The sequence below is a fragment of the Capsicum annuum genome, chromosome 11, assembly GCF_002878395.1.
Source record: "Capsicum annuum cultivar UCD-10X-F1 chromosome 11, UCD10Xv1.1, whole genome shotgun sequence".
NCBI lineage: Eukaryota > Viridiplantae > Streptophyta > Magnoliopsida > Solanales > Solanaceae > Capsicum > Capsicum annuum.
Genome location: NC_061121.1, coordinates 91,144,612 through 91,165,251, shown reverse-complemented (window position 1 = coordinate 91,165,251; position 20,640 = coordinate 91,144,612). Strand labels below are relative to the sequence as shown.

Below are 20,640 nucleotides of genomic sequence, written 5' to 3'. Positions count from 1 at the left end.
CTCACCTCACCCTAACCCACTACACCCCCAGTTTACCCCACCCTCACCCTGTCTCTATTAAATATATTATTTTTATTTCTTAAAGAGATTTTAATAATTTTTTTTTGCACCCAGCCCACCTCATTCCTACCCCCCTCCCTACCCCTCACCTTCACCCTCACCTCCACCTTAAAAAATTAATTTTTTTAATTTTTTTAAAAAATAATTAAAAAACTTTTCTTACATCATGATCAAAATTCTACCCTCCACCGTTCACCGCATCCCCTATACCTCCCAAAAAAGATTTTTTTAAGAAATATTTTTTAAAAATGAATAAATAATTTTTTTAATAAAAAAAAAATCTTACCCCAACCCCTACCTTCCCTTATCCCCTGCACCCCGCTATACGACAATATCTTATCCCCCCAAAAAATAATTTTTAAAAAAAGTTAAATATCTTTTTTTAGAAAAAAAAAAAAACTTTTACCACAACCTCCATCCCTTCCCTACCCCCCCCCACCACACCCCCGCCCCTGCTCCCATACCACTTCTAATTTTTTTATTTTGAAAAAAAAAATTAAAAGAAAAATAATTTTTTTAAAAAAATTATTTATTTTAAAAATATATATATATTTTCTTACCCCGCCCCCATACTCACTAACCCCCCACCCCACCCGCATGGTATACCCCTTTCTCAAAAAGTTATTTTTAAAAAAAATAATTTGTTTTTTAAAAAAAAAATCTTACCTCAACCTCATCCTAACCTCCGACCCCTACCTCATACCCCTCTCCAAAAAATGAATTATTATTTTTAAAAAAATTAAATTTTAAACAATATATCTACTGTACCCCACCTCTACCCCTACCCCAACTCTCTACCTACTCACCCAACTTCCCAATCCCATCCAAATTTGTTTTATTGAGTTGGGTTTACGAGGGGTAAATATCAATATGTTAATATTTTCTAGACTAAGCGGGTCAAGACCCGACCCAATTTTTATCCATTTCAACCAAACCCATTTCAACCTAAAGTGAATTTGGGTAGGTCATGACCCAACCCGATATTCAATTCAACCCATTTAATTTTTTCAATCTCAATCCATCCCGCCCATTTGACGACACCCATAGTTCGGAGGCTCTTCTTATTATGTTTGGTTGAATTGAGGTTGGAATGGTCGAACGATATTTCAGTTTTATGGATAGACGGTGGTTTGCATAGTAGGGTCTTGTGTTTGTTTTCCTGGATTGAGCATTTGGTGGAGAGTTTTGGGGGGAATAGTGGTGGACGTTTTTTAAGCATATCCTCTAAACGAGGCATGGTAGTTTTGTGGAGTGGATATGGTGGATTTTAACTGACCTTCCATGCTAACTATCCTTCTATCCATACAAGACGCACTTCTTTTGAGGGGTCGTACCTTAGCATCCAAGGATTCAAGCTTACGATTTGATAGCTTCAATTGACACTAAGATAACATTTAAGGTGTTGTTATCCATGGCTTAGGATGTTTTGCCTTCTAGAGCGATTTCACCTATAAAGAAAAACACTAACTAAAACAACAAATTAGTGTTAAGAAAATAGCCTCACAACTCTACACACCTTTGTATGCCTCCCACTTGGATGTTCAAGTGTTGAAGGGTGGTTTATACTCCAATGAGAGTTGAGGTGTTGATGTCTATTCTTGTCTAGAACTGATTCTTGTTTGAAGGACTCAAAGAAATCTTATACCGACTTGAGTCAAGAAGTTACGACGATATAGAAACTAGAAAAGCACTCACAGAATTGGGACGAAGAAAGAAAGAAACTCAAGAATTAATTCACAACTAAGTAGATGGATTACTAGTTGCAAATGGATGTTAGAATAAAGAAAAAGGAGTTTTAAGGATAAAGGAAGTGAAACTAGGAATCTAAAATGAGCTTACGAAAACTTTTTTGGGGTGACTGACCTTCAACTTAATCTTAGCGAGTGAAGGTGCGACTGATCGTCAGGCTTGCGAATAACCGCTGCTTGAGCTGTGCGTTATCTTAGTAAGGATTTTTCGGTCCCTTGTCCTTGTTTTGGAATGTTCTTTGTAACAAACAAGTACAACTCTTTTCTCTTCAATTTCTTTGGACCAAACTCTTCTTTTTGTGGCTTTTTCTTTAACAATATATGAAGAACTTGAAGAACATTCAAATTTTAACCCTCAAGAAAATAAACTCGGAATTTGATAAAATCTGAAACCCAAGCTACTTTCAAGCTCTCAAACAAACTCCAATAGTTTTTATAGTTCAAAACTCCCCAATGTTTTTAGATTTGACCAAATATTTAAAATTTCTTCAAACTCAAGCTTCAACAATAGTGGGCTACTTGATGCTTAATGGAATAAGCTCAAATTTTAGATATCGACTCAAATAGCACTAGGGAACACTATTCTAGAACTAGAAACACAAGAAGACTTAAAAATCAAAAATTCCAAATTTCAAAATAACCTAAAAATCATGGGTAGTACTATTTTTGTGATTTTCTAGATAACAAACCCTAGTCTAGAATTTGTTGGAATGATCCTAAGCTTAGCTCTAATATCAAATGATATGATTCAAGCTATGATAAAGAGAATCTAACAACAAAAACTAAAGAACAATAAGTAAAGATTGAAGATAGATAGATTGACACAAGAAGATAAAAGAAAATAAGAACCAAAGAGTATTTCAAACTCAAAAACCCTTAATCCGCAATCAACAAACACCAAATCTCTATGTGGACCAAGAGGGATTCAACGCCCTCAAAACCTCATTTCTAAACAAACATTCAATACAAATTCACCAATCACACTCTCAAGTGCTAAGTTCATTCAATCTTTAAAGTAAGCTAACCAAAATAAACCCTAAAAGTTACTATTTATTGTCTATAAAAAGGCCCAAAATTGACCTTAACAAATATAGAAAGGATCCCAATAAAGTGGGTTCTGCTTGGTCGAGACGACTTGCCCGACGACCATTCAAGGAAGTGACTGATCGTCCGTTCATCCATCACCCTTGGACAATGCACTCTTTCTCGTTTGATAGTTTAAGGGACGGTAGGTTAAGGGAGTTGCTAACCATCCTACATCCCGTCATCCTTGGTAGTGGGATTCCTTCATTTTGGACTCTCAACTCAATCTTTAGCACATGGCATCCCTTGGTAGATGTCAACACAAGCTCCAACATCTCTCTTTTTGTAAACATACCTTGTAAACTTTGTAACTCTCAAACTTGGGTTATTGTAAGAGGATTTGAGGGACTAAGAATCATACTATCTGAATTTGGTTTGTGATGTACTTGACTATATTGTTTATATGTCTACTCCAATTAGTGAGTTTGAGAGTGTAACCCATGATTACCATTATTTTTTATGTCGTTTGTTGATTTTCAGACTTGGGTAGATTTTGTTATTCTGGATATGTTGGAATTTGATGTAATTTTAGGTATGACCTGGTTATCTCTATATCACGTTTTTCTAAACTATAATGCTATGACAATGACTATAGCTATGTTTGGGATGGATAAGCTAGAACGGAAGGGAGTGTATAAAGCCAAACTGGTGAAAATTATATCATTTGTTTAGGGTAGAAGGTAAGTGGGGAAGCATTTTTAACTCATCATAGAGATGTGAGTATGGAGTCCCTTTCTACAGGGTCATTTCTGCTTGTTTTTTAACTTTAGGGTGTGATTTCTTCATATTTACCAGTATGCCTCTAAATAGAGATATCGATTTATGTATTGACTTGGAGCTGGGAACTCGCCCTATATCTATTCCTCCCTATTGAATGGCTCTGATGGAGTTTAGGGAACTCAAAACTCAATTGCAGGAACTACTTGACAAGAGATTTATTCATCCAAATGCTTCACCTTGGGTTGCTCTAATCCTATGTTAAGAATAAAGATGTTAGAAGGGGGATGTGTATTGATTATAGACAGTTGAACAAGGTTACTGTTAGAAACAAATATCCCTTGCTTCGCATAGGCAATATGTTTGACCAGTTATAAGGTGTGACATAATTGTCTAAAATTGACTTGTGTTTGGGTTATGATCAGTTGAAAATTAGATCAGAGGACATACCAAAAACTTTTAAAACTCATTATGACCATTATAATTTTTTGTTAATGTCCTTCGGATTAACTAATATGCATATAGCCTTTATGATCTTAATGATCGGTATCTTTATGTCATTGTTGGATTATTTTGTTATTATATTTATTGATGACATTCTAGTTTAATCCAAGAGTAAGGAGGAGCATGCAAGTCACCTTCTGTAACGCCCCGAATCTGGTACCCAAAATGCTACATAGTGTTCATGACCCCGAAGGACCACAAGCTAACCCATGACTGATATATGTACCTGTACACTATATAATATACTGTGTATAAATATATACACTAAAAAAATACAGAATAGAAGTTATAAGGCCATAAGGTTCAAACTGAATAGCTGATAAAACACAACATAAGTGTGGAGTATCTAATACCTAAAATAACTGAAATACTGTCTGAACATACTGTAGTCTGAAAGCCTCTAAACTATCTGAAAACTATGAAGTTGATGGGACATGTCCCCAACTAACTCTGACTACTAAAATAATGAAATAACAAATCATATCGTCCTCAAAGGATAAGGACTCACTGCTGACTCACTGCTAATATTTGGAATCTACTGATGCTTTGGAGCTCGTGCTCTGAACCTATGGTATAATACACCATAGCGTAAATACGTCAGTACTTTGAATGCACTAGTATGCAAATGAGGTAGGCTAAATACAAAAGGGTTCATATGCATGGACAACACTAACTGACTGAATGATATGAATGTGAGAATATATGCATGAATATGTAACTGTAACTGAGATCGTGATTGGACTGAATACTAAGTTTTGACTACTAAGTCTACTGATAACATGGATTTAATGACATCTAAGTTTACTGATGCTGGGATACTGAATACTGAGGGACTGATACTACATTATGGATACATGAATAACTATTTTTTGACAGTTCTGATTATGAAGAACTGGTCTGGTTAACTGTATCTGACAGTCCTGAAGCTGAATACTAATAACATGAGTTTTGTATAACTAGTATACTGATACTGAGAAACTGTATCTGATAGTCTAATTTCTGATGGAACTAGCTGAGTTTCGTACTGTACTGAGTGACTGTACATAATAGTCCTAAAATCTATAGAACTATCTGAGTTCTATTACTAGGATTGAAACTGAGATGGTAGGAGGTAATCATCTAATCGACATTCCCAAAACTGAACTGGTGGGGTCCAACCTGTAACCTCAGCTGGAAGGGTATCAATACCATGCCATGGATAAAGACAAGATATGAGGTAACCCTCTCTGATAAGAAGCTCTTCTGTCAACCCTCCTATAGGAATAACCCCAAATAAGATGTATTAGTAGCCCTATGCATAGGGGTACATCTCAATCTACGCTGGCTACGTAGTTCTAGAACGCAAGGATTGCTTTTAAGGATCACACCCTCCACTGAATAACAGGTCAGTCCCCATCCTTGGGTTCACTCGGTGCTGAATTCTACTCCCAATTAAATAGACACTGAACTGATTAACTGAACTGAACTGATTAACTGAACTGAACTGATACTAATGGTATTGTTTAGTGAAGCTAAACTAAGTTCACTGAGTTCCGTTGATTGACGAAATGCTATTGAGACATGATGACTAACTAAGATCACTAAGATTTTTGAGATTACTGAATGGGACTAGACTGATACTGAGTTTGCTGAGTTTTCCTAAGTCACATGACTGACTAAATTCTACTGATCATGGCTTGACCGAGAGTATCGTGAAAACATGACATGGATCTAGGCACACAGCTAAATTATCGGGTACAAGTAACCCCAGGACTCAATGGAATAAAACTGACAAGGCTTGACACTTTTAATCATATGACCAATATAAACAATTCATAATTTCATAGTTGGGAATTTCATGAAGCACATGATCATCATAATGTTGTATATGGATAGTAATGCGTATAAACATGGCATAATTTCATGCTTCTAATCTTATGAACATCCCATCAAGTAATCACAATGCATAAGTTTAGCATGGGAATCATCTTAATCAAATAGGTATAGCATAACTTAAGAGGCATGACATGATCTTGACACATGAAATCTAAGTACTTTATCATCATTTATTCATTGGGGCATATTATCAAACACCTTGCATGCACACTTAGGACATAGGTATGATTATCAATTTAATACAACATGGTTCCATAATTTAACTCAATTGCATGAATTTCAACCCTATACTAACATGGTATCATAGAAACATGATAAAGATGCAATCTTGGCAATCATACAACAATAACAACATGAACATAATCAATTTAAAACAAGAACATCATGACATATAGTTTAAAAATAGGGTTCTTAAGCTTCATGGACGAAAGAAGTCCATGAATCAACACTATGCATACCTTAGTTCTTGATTCTACGAAGATTGACAGAGAGATTCTTGAATTTGAGTCTTTGATTTGAATTCCCAATTGAAAACCCTAGCTTGTTCTTGAGAGAAACTTGAGAGAAACAATATATTTTGGGTGAAATATAGCTGAATCACATGTTATTGGGTTTATATAGGGGTGTAAAATTGACCCTTTTAACCCTTGGACACGTATTTAAATTTTGTAAAAAAATTTTGATTTGGACCCATGGCGCGACGCGGCGCTATCGCGATGTGTCTCTGGAAAGTGACAAATGGGAAATTGCATGGTGGCGCAACGCGGAGCTATCGCATTAAGAGTTTGTTTGCGACCAGAAAATTTGGCGCGACGTACCACTATCACGAAGTAACACTGGAGACTGACAATTGCAATTTAAGCTGGCTCTGCGATGTGCTGATGGCTCAAGTGATACACTGTCTCACTAAAAAGGCTCTAACTCTTCGCCCGGGTATCGAATTTGGGAGAATTTGGTATCGATGGAAAGCTTATTGAATTTACCACATAAAAAAAGTGAAAATATTAAAAATACCACATGTATGAAAGTGGATTCATCTTTTTAAGCAAGTTTTTAACATCTTTGGGATGATTTTAAGTCAGGTAGAAGTATGGGGTATTACACCTTCACATAGTATTGGAGATTCTAAGGGAGAAGTGGTTATTTATAAAAATTTTAAAGTGTGAGTTCTGGTTGTCTTTAATTAATTGTGGTTATTTATCAAAATCCAGAAGATTGAGATAGTTAATAATTGGATCCAGCCTAGTTTAGTGACCTAGATAAGGAGATTTGTGGGACTTGATAGTTATTTTGCATGTTAGCCAAGAACCTTAAAACCATTACAACACACTTGACAAGGCTAACTCAGAAGGAAGTGTTATTTATTTGGTCAAAACAATGTGAAAAGAGCTTCCAAAAGCTTGAAACACTCTTGACTATAACTCTTATCATTTTTTTACCGATTGAAGGTAAGGACCTTATAGTGTTTTGTGATGCTTCACTTTTGGGATTGGGTGTTGTATTAATGCAGGATAAGAATGGCATTGCTTATGATTCGAGACAGTTGAAGCCTCATGAGAAGAACTGCTCAATCCGTGACTTTGAGTTGACTGTAGTGGTGTTTGCATTAATGATTTGGAGACACTATATTTATGGTGTCAAGTGTGTGGTTTTCATATATCACTGTAGCCTACAACATGTGTTTACTCAGAGGCATTTGAAACTAAGATAGGAAAGATGGATTGAGTTGTTGAAGGATTATGAAAATGACTATTCAATACCATTCAGGTAAGGTCAATGTGATGTCAGATGCATTAAACCAAAAAGATGCAAGTATGGGTAGTTTGTCATTCTTGAGGGTGTCCAAGAAACCTTTAGCTAGAGTATTTCAAACTTTAGCATCTCAGAGAATATGTTTAGGGGTTTAAGATAGGGATGGAGTGTCGAATACTGGTAATGTCAATATTTATAGATCAGATTAAGGCCAAGCAATTTGAGGACAAGAAGTTGAATGCGCTCCAGAATAAAGTGGTGCATGAAAATATGGCGGGAGCCACTCTTGACGCGAGTGACGTGTTGTGGTTTAAGGAAATGTTATGTGTTCCTCGAGTTGGGGATTTGATCTGTGATGTAATTTCATAAGCTCATGACTCGCATTATTCTATCCATCTAGTTACAACTAAAATATACCGTGACTTAAGACAATATTATTGGTGGTCTGTAATGAAGAGGGACATAGTGAATTATGTGTCCAAGTATCACAAATTTCAACTAGTGAAGTATGAACATCAAATGCCAATAGGGTTGCTTCAGAGAATGCCTATACCTATGTGGAAATGGGAGCACATTGTTATGGATTTTGTTGTGGGTCTTCCTAAGACCTTGGGAAAATATGACTCTATATGGGTGATAGTGAATCGATTGATGAAATAAGCTTACTTTTTACCAATTTGGGTTGATTATAGCTCCCAGCAATTAGCAAAAAATTACATCAAGGAGATAGTGAGACTATATGGGTTGTCCCGTAACATTATTTCAAATAGAGATGCAAAGTATACTTTTAAATTCTGGGTTAGATTACACAAAGATTTGGGCAACAAGCTCACCTTTAGCATAATTTTTCATCATAAAACTAAGGTCTAGTCAGAGAGGATGATTAGGTGCTAAAGGACATATTGAGAGCATGTGTTATTGACTTTGATGGTCATTAGGTCAGTTTCTTCTGTTGTGTGAGTTTCAAAACAACAACAACTGTCACTCCAACATTGATATGGCACCATTTGAGGCAATCTATGGAAGTAAGTGTAAGTTATCTATTGGGTGGTTTGAGTGTGGATATGTTACACCTTTGGGCACTAAATTAGCGAGGAAGGCTCAAGAAAAAGTAAGGTATATTCAACCAAATTTTGGCTACTTAAATTAGATAGAATAAGTATGGGGACCGTAAAGTAAGAGACATCAACTTCAGGGTTGGTGACCAAGTGTTGCTTAAGGTATCTCTCATGAAGGGAGCCATGAGGTTCAGTAAGAGGAGCAAGCTCAACCCTTGATACATTGGTTTTTTCAAGATTCTTGAGGATGTGGATCAGGTTAAGTACAGGTTAGCATTACCACGATTGTCAGGAGTTCATTTGGTATTCCACATTTCTATACTTAAAAAGTATCATGGATATGGATATTATATCATTAAATGGGATTTTATTCTTGTAATGCCCTGGGAGTACACCCTAGGCGTTACACGGTTCTTAGAGCCCCGAAGGACCACAAGCTAACCCATGACTGGTACCTGCTGTGGGCACTGAATAAAACTGATAACAAAAGATTTAGTTTGCAAAATTTAACTAAAATTTCCATAAGGTTTTAAGTCATAATTCTGATAATCTCTGCAAAACAACACTGCTAATAACAACCAAAAAATGCCTAACTATCTATACTAGTCTGAAAGCCTCTAATTGAATAATTAAGGAGTTTATGGGACAAGCCCCCCAACTAACTCCAATTACCTGCTAAAACTGAGAAACTGAAATAAACAAAACTGGTACTCAAAACTTAAGGACTCACCACTGTTATTGCTACTGATGCGCTGGGATAAATAAGTATGGTCAGGAACCTAAGCATCCAATCCTATGATATGAAACATCATAGCGTAAGAAACGAGTACGCGGTCAGTACTTTGAATGTACGGGTATTCTAAATGAGGTAAGGATGAGATGCATGGGTTTATGTGCATAAATGATAACCAACTAAATGAATAGCATGGGATAACTGAACATGAAATAATAACTAGTTGAATGATATAAAGTAACTTAGTAAGCATCCATAGAGCAGAGACTGTCTGGTTAGCATGAGATTACTGAATATAAATGCGTGAAAGCTAAAAATCTTAGAATGCATGACCAAGCATATAATATATTTTTGATATAGTAAGTAATTGAATTACTGAAATCTGATAATTGAATAACTGATAAACTGTATGCTATGGTTAAGCAAAACTGAACTAAGTTCTGAACTAAATACTGAAACTGAAACTGTGGGAGATATCATCTAACCGACATGTCCCGCTCTGAACTGATTGGGTTCCAACCTGTAACCCCAGTTGGAAGGGTGTTAATACCATTCCCCGGATACTAACAATGGTTGTGAAATCAGTCCTAACTAACGGATGACCCCTGAGATCAGTCCTAACTAGCGGGTAATCCCTGAGAGTATCAGTCCTAACTAACGGATGACATCTCATAACCTACATTGGCTACGTAGTTCTGGTACTTAGGGATTACTTCTAAGGACCCAGTCCTAACTAATGGGTGAGCCCTCATCCCTAGGCTCGCTCGGTGCTGAATCCTACTCCCAACTAAACTGACACTAATTACAGGACTGAGCTAAGCTTAACTGAAGAGGGAATTGCCTCAGGTTACTAAACTGATCTATGTTTGACTGGTATGATAATGGACTGAACTGATAATTCTCATACGTGTCTGAAACTACTGAGACTAAGTAAACAGCTAAATTTTGGGTATTCATAAGCCCCAGGACTAGATAACAATAACAATAGGGTCACATGAAAGCTTTAAAACCATGAAAGGAAATTATTATTCACAATTATTCACTTTAGCATTTCATCAGATACATGGGGACCAAGACTTTAAAATAAGGATATTTCTAGACATGATAAGATAGCACGATCACATGACAAAATCATAAATTGAGGATTTATTTCGAATTCTCATGAACATGATATGGAAATCATAATATTCAAAATATACTATAATGCATTCCACTTGAAAACAAATTCCAAAATCTTAACTTGTAAACGTGTAATAAGTAGTCATTGTTCAAAACCCAATCATTTAGGCATTTTATCAAACGCTTGCAATTCATGGTTTAAACTGAGCATGGGAATAGTTTTAAAACTTGTATTTATACCATGATTTCACTTCTAAGATCACCAATTAGGGTTTAAATTCAACCAACAACCCCATTCAAACATATAAGGTGTAATACCACCAACAATTTTATGGAAACATGATAAAGATGCAAAATTCATGTAAGTTCATGGACATAATTCATAAAATATGTAATAAGGGCTGCTTTCAATGAAAATAGATTGTAAACATCATGTATAATCAAAATTCATAAAAGCTTCATGGAGATAAATCATTATAAACATGTAATTTCATGATTTAAAATATAAAAGATGGATTCTTGGACTCCATGGGTGAAAAGGGCCCATGGATGAACATCTAACATACCTTAGAGCTTTAATCTTGAAAGAGAATTGACTTTTCTTGAACGTTCTTGGATTGGGAATTATAATTTCTTAGTTTTCTTAAAGAAGGGCTTGAATCTTATTCTTGAGAGATGATCTTGAGAGAAAACCCTAATTTTCTTATTCTTGAGAGTGGAGAGGATTATGAGTGATGGGAAACTGATATTTTATCACTTAATAGGGTTTAATTAATGATTAATGTCATGGAAGGTAAGGAAAAAGACCAAAATACCCCTCCAAAACTGTTTAAGGGTGAGGTTGATCAAGTATGGTCATGGGTGACGACTTAGGTTGATAGGTCGTCACTTAGTTAATGGCCTATCAACTTAGGTCGTCACATGGAGGCTGAAACTGATGGCTCACTGGTTTGGGCTGACGGCTTGGCTGATAAGTCATCACTTAGTTGAGGGCTTATCAGCTTAGGTCGTCACTTTGTTGACAGACTAACATGCTGAAGTAAAATGAGTATAACTTTTTGCTCCAATATCGGATTAAGCTGAAACCAAATGAATTGAAAAGAATATTCAAAGATATTTCATTTTATATAAGGAAGGGCACATAATTAATTATGTACAAGTATTAATGGTCATTTAAATTTGACCCAAGCTGAATCATTCACTACAACTTAATCAAAAGAAGTGTTCTCAACTCATTTTTGACTTTGAAGATTTTTATGACCTCAACTGATATAAAAGGACATTTTCACACTATAATATTGATCATCACACATATATAGACATAAAATCATTGGGTTCAGGTCTGCATACTTCATAACAACAGTTTGAATTCTAACCCAAAAATGTGGGGTGTAACAATTCTATAAGATAAGGATTTGGCTTATAAACAGAAATTGGTTGGCGATTCTAGATCAGGATGTTCAAAAGTTGAGGACGAAGAAAAATCATCCAATTAAGGTCCAATGAAAGCATTATCTGGTCGAGGAAGCCATTTGAAAAATCGATAAGGACATGCAGGACAAGTACTGTAAGACTCTGCATTTTTTGGCTAAGATTTAAACCGTTGTTTCTATATGTATAAATTCGAATACAATTATTTGTATATGAACATAAGTTTCATGATCATTTACCTAGTGTGTAAAGTGATTTCGGGGTGAAGAATGTTTATAGAAAACATTTAAAGTAAAGTTGAGTTAAGAACCTTTGCTATCGACCAAATTTTGGTATTCAATTCTACTAGAGTCAAATTTGAACTTGTATAAATTCTGGAATATATGGAATTTGGGGGCTGAAGACCCACCAAATTAAAGATAATTGAGTCCTCTTTCCAACGCATCTGATTTGGCCTTAATCCAATACCTGAGGGAAAAGTTATGAGCATTTTTGTAAGGAAGCAGTGAGGGTTCATAATTTTGCCAAGTCTTTTCACCTATGAATGACCTTTAAACATTATATGAACCTATTTCCATCAGTTTTCACAAAACAAAAGTCTATTATTTCACTCTCAAACTCAAAACCCAAGAAAATCTTGAGGGTTTCATCGAACGTTCATCTTCTGGGTTCTAAGATCTAAATTGCTTTCAAAATTTGTGTGTCTAAGACATGTTACTCTTCCCCAACTGTTATTTTGTATAGAGAAAATGGCCAAAACCCCCCCCCCCCCCCGCAACCTTTACCCCAAATCCGAACTACATACTTATTCTTTGCGGGGGTCCTATTACCCCCCCTGAACTATTTTAAAATGAATTTATTTCCCCCTAAATGCTGAGGTGGCATAAATGCTGAGGTGGCATGGAAGGTGTAGTGCACTCTCTTTGAGAAAGTGAAGACATTTTAACCCCTTAATTTTTTAATTTCTTATGTTTCTTATTTATATTTTCAATTGTCTCCTTTCTCTTTTCTTTCTTTAACACCGTGGCTTTTCTTTCTTTAACACCATGGATGCTTCTTCTCTTCTCTCTTCTTTCTTTCTTGTTACTTCTCTTCAACAAAACACCATGGTTGCTCCACACACACACCAAATAGATCATCCACAATTTCATAAAAAAAAAACAACTCAATTAATCATTATTTCAACACGCACACCCCAAATGGGTCTATCTTCAATTCCATCAAATGGCAATATTAATAATGTTTTCAACACATACGTGAAATGGGTCACTTTTATTTCATCGAAAGAGCGAAATTAACAATTATTTCTACAATTAGTGCAATAGCTAAATACAATTTGCGTAAATGGTTGAGATAGTTTACCATTTTAGGAAAAAATTACAGCTGTAGAATCCATGTTGCCATGAACTTGGCATGCAGGTGAACCTTTTAAATTTGTCGAAAGATTGAAAACAATGACAAGAATTTACCCCATCCCCCAATAGTGACACCTACCCCATCATCTCAAATATAAATCAAGGAAGTTATAGGGGAGGGAAAAAAGAAAAGATAAAGGAAAATGGAAAGGAAGAGAAAAGAAAGAATGTATGTATATATATATATATATATATATATATATATATATAATCTCTCCGGCGAATCCCATTTCACAATGATTGGTGAATTGCCATCATACGAGCTATCTGTATCCATATCAGTTTTCGAGTAGTACATGGACAATGACGTGTACCTCTCAATAACCCCAAAAGCTTCCTTTCTCTTCTCCCCTGCATATTCCCCATCATCTTTTTCTTCTCCTTCATAAGCTTCGTATATCACCTCTAATGGCGCCCTCACATTCCACTCCACAAAATAGTTCCCACAGAACTATCTCGGCTGTGACTACAACTCTAGTTCCCGGTTAAACACCAAATCCTTTCCACAATGAGAAACGTCATTAATGAGTTCTTGGATTTTTTCGTTTTGAGAAAACCATGAAATCTATGGTTTCGAAGCCTAAGGAAATTCAAGAATATTAGATCAAATAAAAATTCAATAAATTGATGTTTTTGAAATCCCAAATGATGAAATTGGCTAATCCACTAATGAAAAAATCACAAATTTATTAGTTGCTGAACCGGAGAAATCATCACATGAAAAGTTGGCTTTGAAGAATGAAGAAATAATCTTGCTGAAAGCCAACTTGGCTGAGAAAGATCAAAAATAATGAAAGATGAAAATGGGGAATTTACAAAAGGGGGAAAAAAAGAAAAGAAAAAAGGGAATGGAAAAGGAAAATATTAAAGAAAAAAGAAAAATAATTAATTTTTATAATAAAAAAAAAAAATTACACGTGGCATTACATGGCATACGCATGGTGCTTACTCTCCAATACATATGTGGGTGTGAGTTTTGAAGGGGGTAAAAATTTCAGTTTTAAATAGTTCAGGGGGGGCATATGTATAGTTGGGATTTGGGGTAAAGGTTGGGGGACTTTTGAGCATTTTCTCTTTTGTAAAAGCATGTGTTTTAAGTAGTTATTCATGTGGTTTGGATGTTAGTTTTGGAACATGGGCCAAGGGGTTTGAATGTTTGTTTTTGAACAATGTTTCCCATGGTTTACATACAATTGTTCATGCCTTATTTATGATTTTTGAGCTTATAGGGTGCATGGGTATGGTAGATAAACTAGGGGATTCTAATTTTCCCAAATTTTGTGAACTTTAACAATCGAATTGGTGGTGACCTAAACCCAACTTGTGAAATTGGATTTGCGACATGGATAAATACATAATTTACTTCACTCTTGAAATATTTCATTGCATAAAAGGTTAATGGAATTTAAATTGGCTTTTAAAAAGGCCTTGGTGGCCATGGATTGATCTTTAATTAAAAAATTTGGAGTCCTATTGGCTGAGGGGTTAGAGTCCCACTTGGCTAGATGATTTGGTTCCTACTTGGGACTTTTGATTCCTATTAGCTGACTGGGTTAGAGTCCCATAAGCTAAACGGTTTAGTTCCTACTTGGAGCTTTCGAGTCCCATTGGCTAATTGGGTTAGAGTCCTTTTGGCGGATGGTTGGTTTTGGCTAAATGACATGTGCTTGGAAGCTATAGTCGGTATGACGATATCACTTGATAATGCCTCAATGAATGACTCCTTGAATTAATAAATGAATTATGTGAAACTTCTTTGAAATTGGGGTTAAGGGGGGTTATGTAGTGAAGCCGTGAAGGTGTGGGTCTTCGATGGATTATACTAGAAACTAATGTTTGCCGACGTGAGGTTTGGTCTTGATGACCGTGTGCATGTGTCACACTTGACATATATTTTGGGACAGCTAGTTTCCTTGATGGCTTTAGTTTTCCCTCAGTTTTTCTCTAATTCGTTGTCACGACCTAATTCACGAGTTATGATGGCACCTTCTAAAATCCACCAGTAGATAAGCCAACATTGTAACCCAGAGCTAAGGCAATGTGTTTCTTCGGCAGAAATGCCTAAACGAGCCTAAATACACAAATACAATTATAATCAACAGTGTTCCACTAAAAGAAGACAATCAAAATACAAATACCAATTCCACGACCTGGTAATATCAGTACAAGAGCATCTAAGTTTGATAATAGAAAATACAACCCAAAAGTCTAGAATAGTCAATAATTCTGTCTTGAATACAAAAGATTGAACAAGGATAGAGGGAAACGGGCGACTCGAAACTCCAAGAGCTCAGCCCATCTCCGGAAGATCAACACTGCAAGAACTCAACACAGCGAAGGTAACTTGTACTCAGGTCTACACCAAAAAGGTAAAGAAGTATAGTATGAGTACCAATACAATGGGTACTCAGTAGGCATCATTGACTGACTGAGCTAAATTATGATATAAAGATGATATAAAGTAAGATAATATCCCTAAGTCAGTACAAAATCAAACCTGAATCATCTTCATCATCACTGTGTAAAATAAATTATCAACTAGAGTAATAATACATCTCACATCAATACACGCCAATACCCTCATATATAATGAGTAATCGATTCGGAAGCATAAAGCGACACTAATACAATTACAATCGCATAAATACCAAATTAACGCACATACACCCATTAGAGCAATAAGTAAAAGAACTCACCATGGCATTCCATACCACCGGAGAGTACACCCAAAAGAATATAAAGTAAAGAACCCATCACAGCGTCCCATACCACCGGATAGTGCATCAAAAGATCAAATCATCAACGTAAATCGATATATAACCAACTTCTCACTATCCATGATTTCCCACATTTCACATTAATGGTTATTTTCCAACATTCATAATCCTCATCAATTACTACAATTGAATAACGTTTACCGAAGAACACATAACCATAATCATATCACCATTTAGAAATCTATCTCATTGATATACTCGATCTACGCACTACTATTAACTAATCAATACATTATTAAACTACTAATTCTCTAGTCATCAAAGGACCTCTAGTTATTAGCCTACCCGATTCTTTATATAATTTTCCTTCACAGAATAGTAATTAATATTATTCTCAAATTAACCAACATCCAACATCTAATCAAGATTCACTATTAGACCATAGGCACATTTAAACAATATCCATTTATAATCATCATAATAGCACTAATCACCATCTAGAAAAAAGCCACTAATTTTCATTATACTCTTATGTATTAACCATTAACATCTTTTAGTATCTAGCATCATTAATATACAAATCATCAACTAATAGCTAATCGACATCATAACTTAGTCATCAATATCATTAATCATCACCCATACTAAACCTATTATCGTCATTAGCCACATAACAACCACAATTGCTAGTAACCACATTTCAACCAAATAAGGTTCACTCACTAGAATTGTAGACTTCAAGCCATCAAGTAAGATTAATCACTTAGTAGTCAACTAGTCCCCACATAACTCACTTTAATAAGCAATATACCTTAATCCATTTATCCAATCCTATCTAGGCTCAATAGGTTAATCCTCAAATACCACACAATATCCCGATCACCAACTTGTCCTAATTCATTATTCGGCATATACTACTTCTACTCACTTTCAACACTAGCAAGAATTACACCACTTAACAAGTGATAAATATTGAAGAATTATAACCGACATCTCAAGAATAACATCATATCTTTAAGCAAATGCGGATGTAATCATATAAAGGCATAATCACACATAAACATATATACACATATTTACCATACATAACATCAATATATCCTCCAGACTTACCAAACATCATCATATCATCAATATATCCTCCGAACTTATCGGGTATCATCATATCATCAATATATCCTTCGAACTTATCGGGCATCATCATAACATCAATATATCCTTCGGACTTACCGGGCATCATCATAACATTAATATATCCTACGGACTTATTAGGCATCATCATAACATCAATATATCTTATGGACTTACCGGACATCATCATAACATCAATATATCCTCCAGACTTATCGGGCATCATCATATCATTAATGCATATTTAAGCAATCCAAACAATAGTAACTGCAAACCCCATGGGGGATAGAGTGAAAGAAAAATAAGGAAAGACATATCATCATACCTCATCATTCATTATCAACACAATATGTTAATAGGTGCATGAACAAGTATTATATCCATATGGTATGAACACTTACTACTTTACTGAGCTTAACATAATCATTAGCATTTACAAGTACAAAGCCTTAATTATCTCTTCTAGAGACCCTCTTTATTAGTATGATTCACATTATAAGCACAAGCGGATTTTTAGCACAAACATTAGTTTGATCACTAGGCTTGAACATAATATGGCCGATAACATACTCCAAGGCCCACATGATAATTTAGTCAATGATTTAAGTGATAACATAGTCATAGGTTCAATTATAAGACAATTCATTGCCATCCAAGCATCATAAATAATCTAGCAACCAATCATGCACATAATTTCCAATACCAACATCATGAATAAACCATTTACCGTGGTTAGTCATCATATTAGAAAAGGCATGTTCTATGCGTTTAACGAGTATCTAGGTTGCTAATAAAACTACAATGTCCAAACTTAAGGTGGGTCAAGTTCCGCTTCTAATAACCCAATTTCCTCAAATCGTCTAACTTCTACCCGGGGATAAGCTAAGCCATCTAAGTCATCGCATAAAGGTTTATCAATCCACACTAGTTTAATGGTATAATTCTTCCTCAAGTATTAATTACTCTTAATTCATCCCAAGCTACTAGGGCAATTTCCACAAATATACACAACTAAGGTCAACTTACTATTTAATATGAGTGACAAGGTCACTTTCGTCTAATTAGAGCAACTAGAGTATTCTCATGCTATTCACGAGATAACAAGTCCAACTAACCAAGGTTCTAGTCTATGAGTCAAGTATCACACGTTATGAGTTCAATAGCCTAAGTGGTTCAACTAATCCCAACATTACTATCTACCATTTCAACACCTAAAACCCCACTCAATCTTATCAAGATATCAAAGTCATACTATAATAAAGCTCAATCTAACAAGAAGTAAGCCTAACCGACCTCGAATCCAAATATAGCTCATAACAACCACCTACCTTGAATCCAAATATAGCTCACAAACTGATAACCTTCGATTTCCCCTTCCTCAAAGTTTCTTCAAGGAGCCAAGCTATCAAAAACACAATATATGCATTATTACGAGAACATCACAAAAACCCTTAAGTGGGTCCCACTTATGGAAAATGAGTTTCCGAGATCATCCCATTGTTTAAATACCATTTGGGAGTTATATCCCTCAAGAAATTAGTGCAAATCAAGCATATTCGAGGCTAAAATCAAGCCTCAAGATATTTGGGGTTTTGGGTCAACTAATCAAGAATTCAAAACTATAAATGAAGGATTCATACCTTATATTTGATGTTAATCACGAATATACAAGTTATTCAAGCTCCTAATAAACACCCAAAACTCAATTTGAGGTATACGCACTCTATTAGGGTTTATGGGAATCAAGACAATGGAGAAATGGCCAATTCTTAACCAAAAAAGGCATTTAAATATCATTTTCCAAGACCTCAGTTCAGGCAATCCGCAAATATGCGGGCCGCGATCGTGGTATCGCGATCGCGATACAGCCTCCGCGATCACAGTACCTTTGCTGCACCAGGTGACAGTCAATGCGTCGGGATGCATTCAGAATCTAATATGAGCAAATAAAATATTGAACCTCATTGATTTCAACATTTTGAACGTGTTGGCAAAGTCAGATTTTCTATCCGAGGTTGTTTCGACCAAATGTTGGCCCCACACTGAATTTCTATTTTAACAACTTTTCGACCAATAGGTCGAAATGAGTTTGGGTGCAGTGGAACCCGAACCAAAGGTCTACCCAACCTAAAATTGATATTCTAAAGCTTTTGGCGCTGTCAGAATTCATATCCAATATCATTTTACTGAAGCTTTTGCTCGGTGGCCATTTGAAACCAACGAAAACTTCTAAATAGAAAAATGGTTCTAAAAACCAAATGGACTGCTCGATAATCAAACTATGAATTCCAACAAGTCAAAAATGACTTAGGCAGCTATGGAAAAGCTCTAATAGCGAAAATAAGCAGAATCACAAGAAATGACTTAAAGTTACATTCGTACAGCTAACACGAATTGAGGCCCTTTCAATAGGGGAGATAAATCCATATAGCCCATGGATGCCTTTTATAATAGTTAAGTTGCATAGTCCAGGACAATATTTTACTTCATAATAAGCCATGTTCCCTATCCCGACATATTATATATATATGTGTGTGTGTGTGTGTATACTATGTGCATGTGGATTTTACTGTGGTTTCGACTTGGCATTATTTTATCCCTTCCTTAAGTTACATGATAGTGCTCATCACCCTAATCATCCTCAGACGTTGTATCCTTATGCAATGCAGAGTCCTAAGGGTGTTTTGGTTATCTTATGCAGAGCAAGGTGATTCACACTTGTTCGTTGATTAGATTTGAGGTGGTGAGCTTCCATCACTCGGAAGGGTTTGTCATTTCATAGTCTTGTTTCACTCATATAGTAGATTACTCCTTTGGACTTATTTTTGGCTATTGTCGGGGGCATGTCCTGACTCTTATTAATATTTGGTTGAATCTGTCTAGAGGCTTTGTGAATTACATTGGACTTAGGAATTGGTTATTGAATTCTTAAGACTTCTTTTGAGTCATGCTTATCTATCTTGTTTTACATTGAATTTTGTTATTATATTGTATTATGTTCTGGTTGATTAGGCAAAAGGGTTCATGGTCAATTAGGTGTCCACAAAGTCGTGTCAAGTAGAGTATCTTTTATGGGAGTATAGCATGCCACACTTCTAAGGGAGAGGCTACGAGGCATTTAGAAAATGTTTTTCATTCTTTCATGCTCTAGATTATTCTAATGTGTTATCCTTACGAAAGTTATTTGTTTTTTTTCCTTGCTCTAATTCATAGGCTTTGTCTCATTGTTGAGGCGATACAAGTGCAAAGGCTTAGCTTAGTAACAGTATGGTCCTTTCTAAATAAGTTATTGAAAGT

General features: G+C 35.6%; 1 long non-coding RNA gene across 1 annotated transcript in view; it reads right to left on the bottom strand.

Moving 5' to 3' along the window:
- Window positions 1–15,584: 15,584 nt before the first annotated feature.
- Window positions 15,585–20,640, bottom strand: part of LOC107847945 — a 13,750-nt gene continuing 8,694 nt past the window's right edge. The window contains exon 2 of the long non-coding RNA XR_001667720.2: window positions 15,585–15,851. This is a non-coding gene — a long non-coding RNA (uncharacterized LOC107847945). The remainder of the gene's footprint in view (window positions 15,852–20,640) is intronic.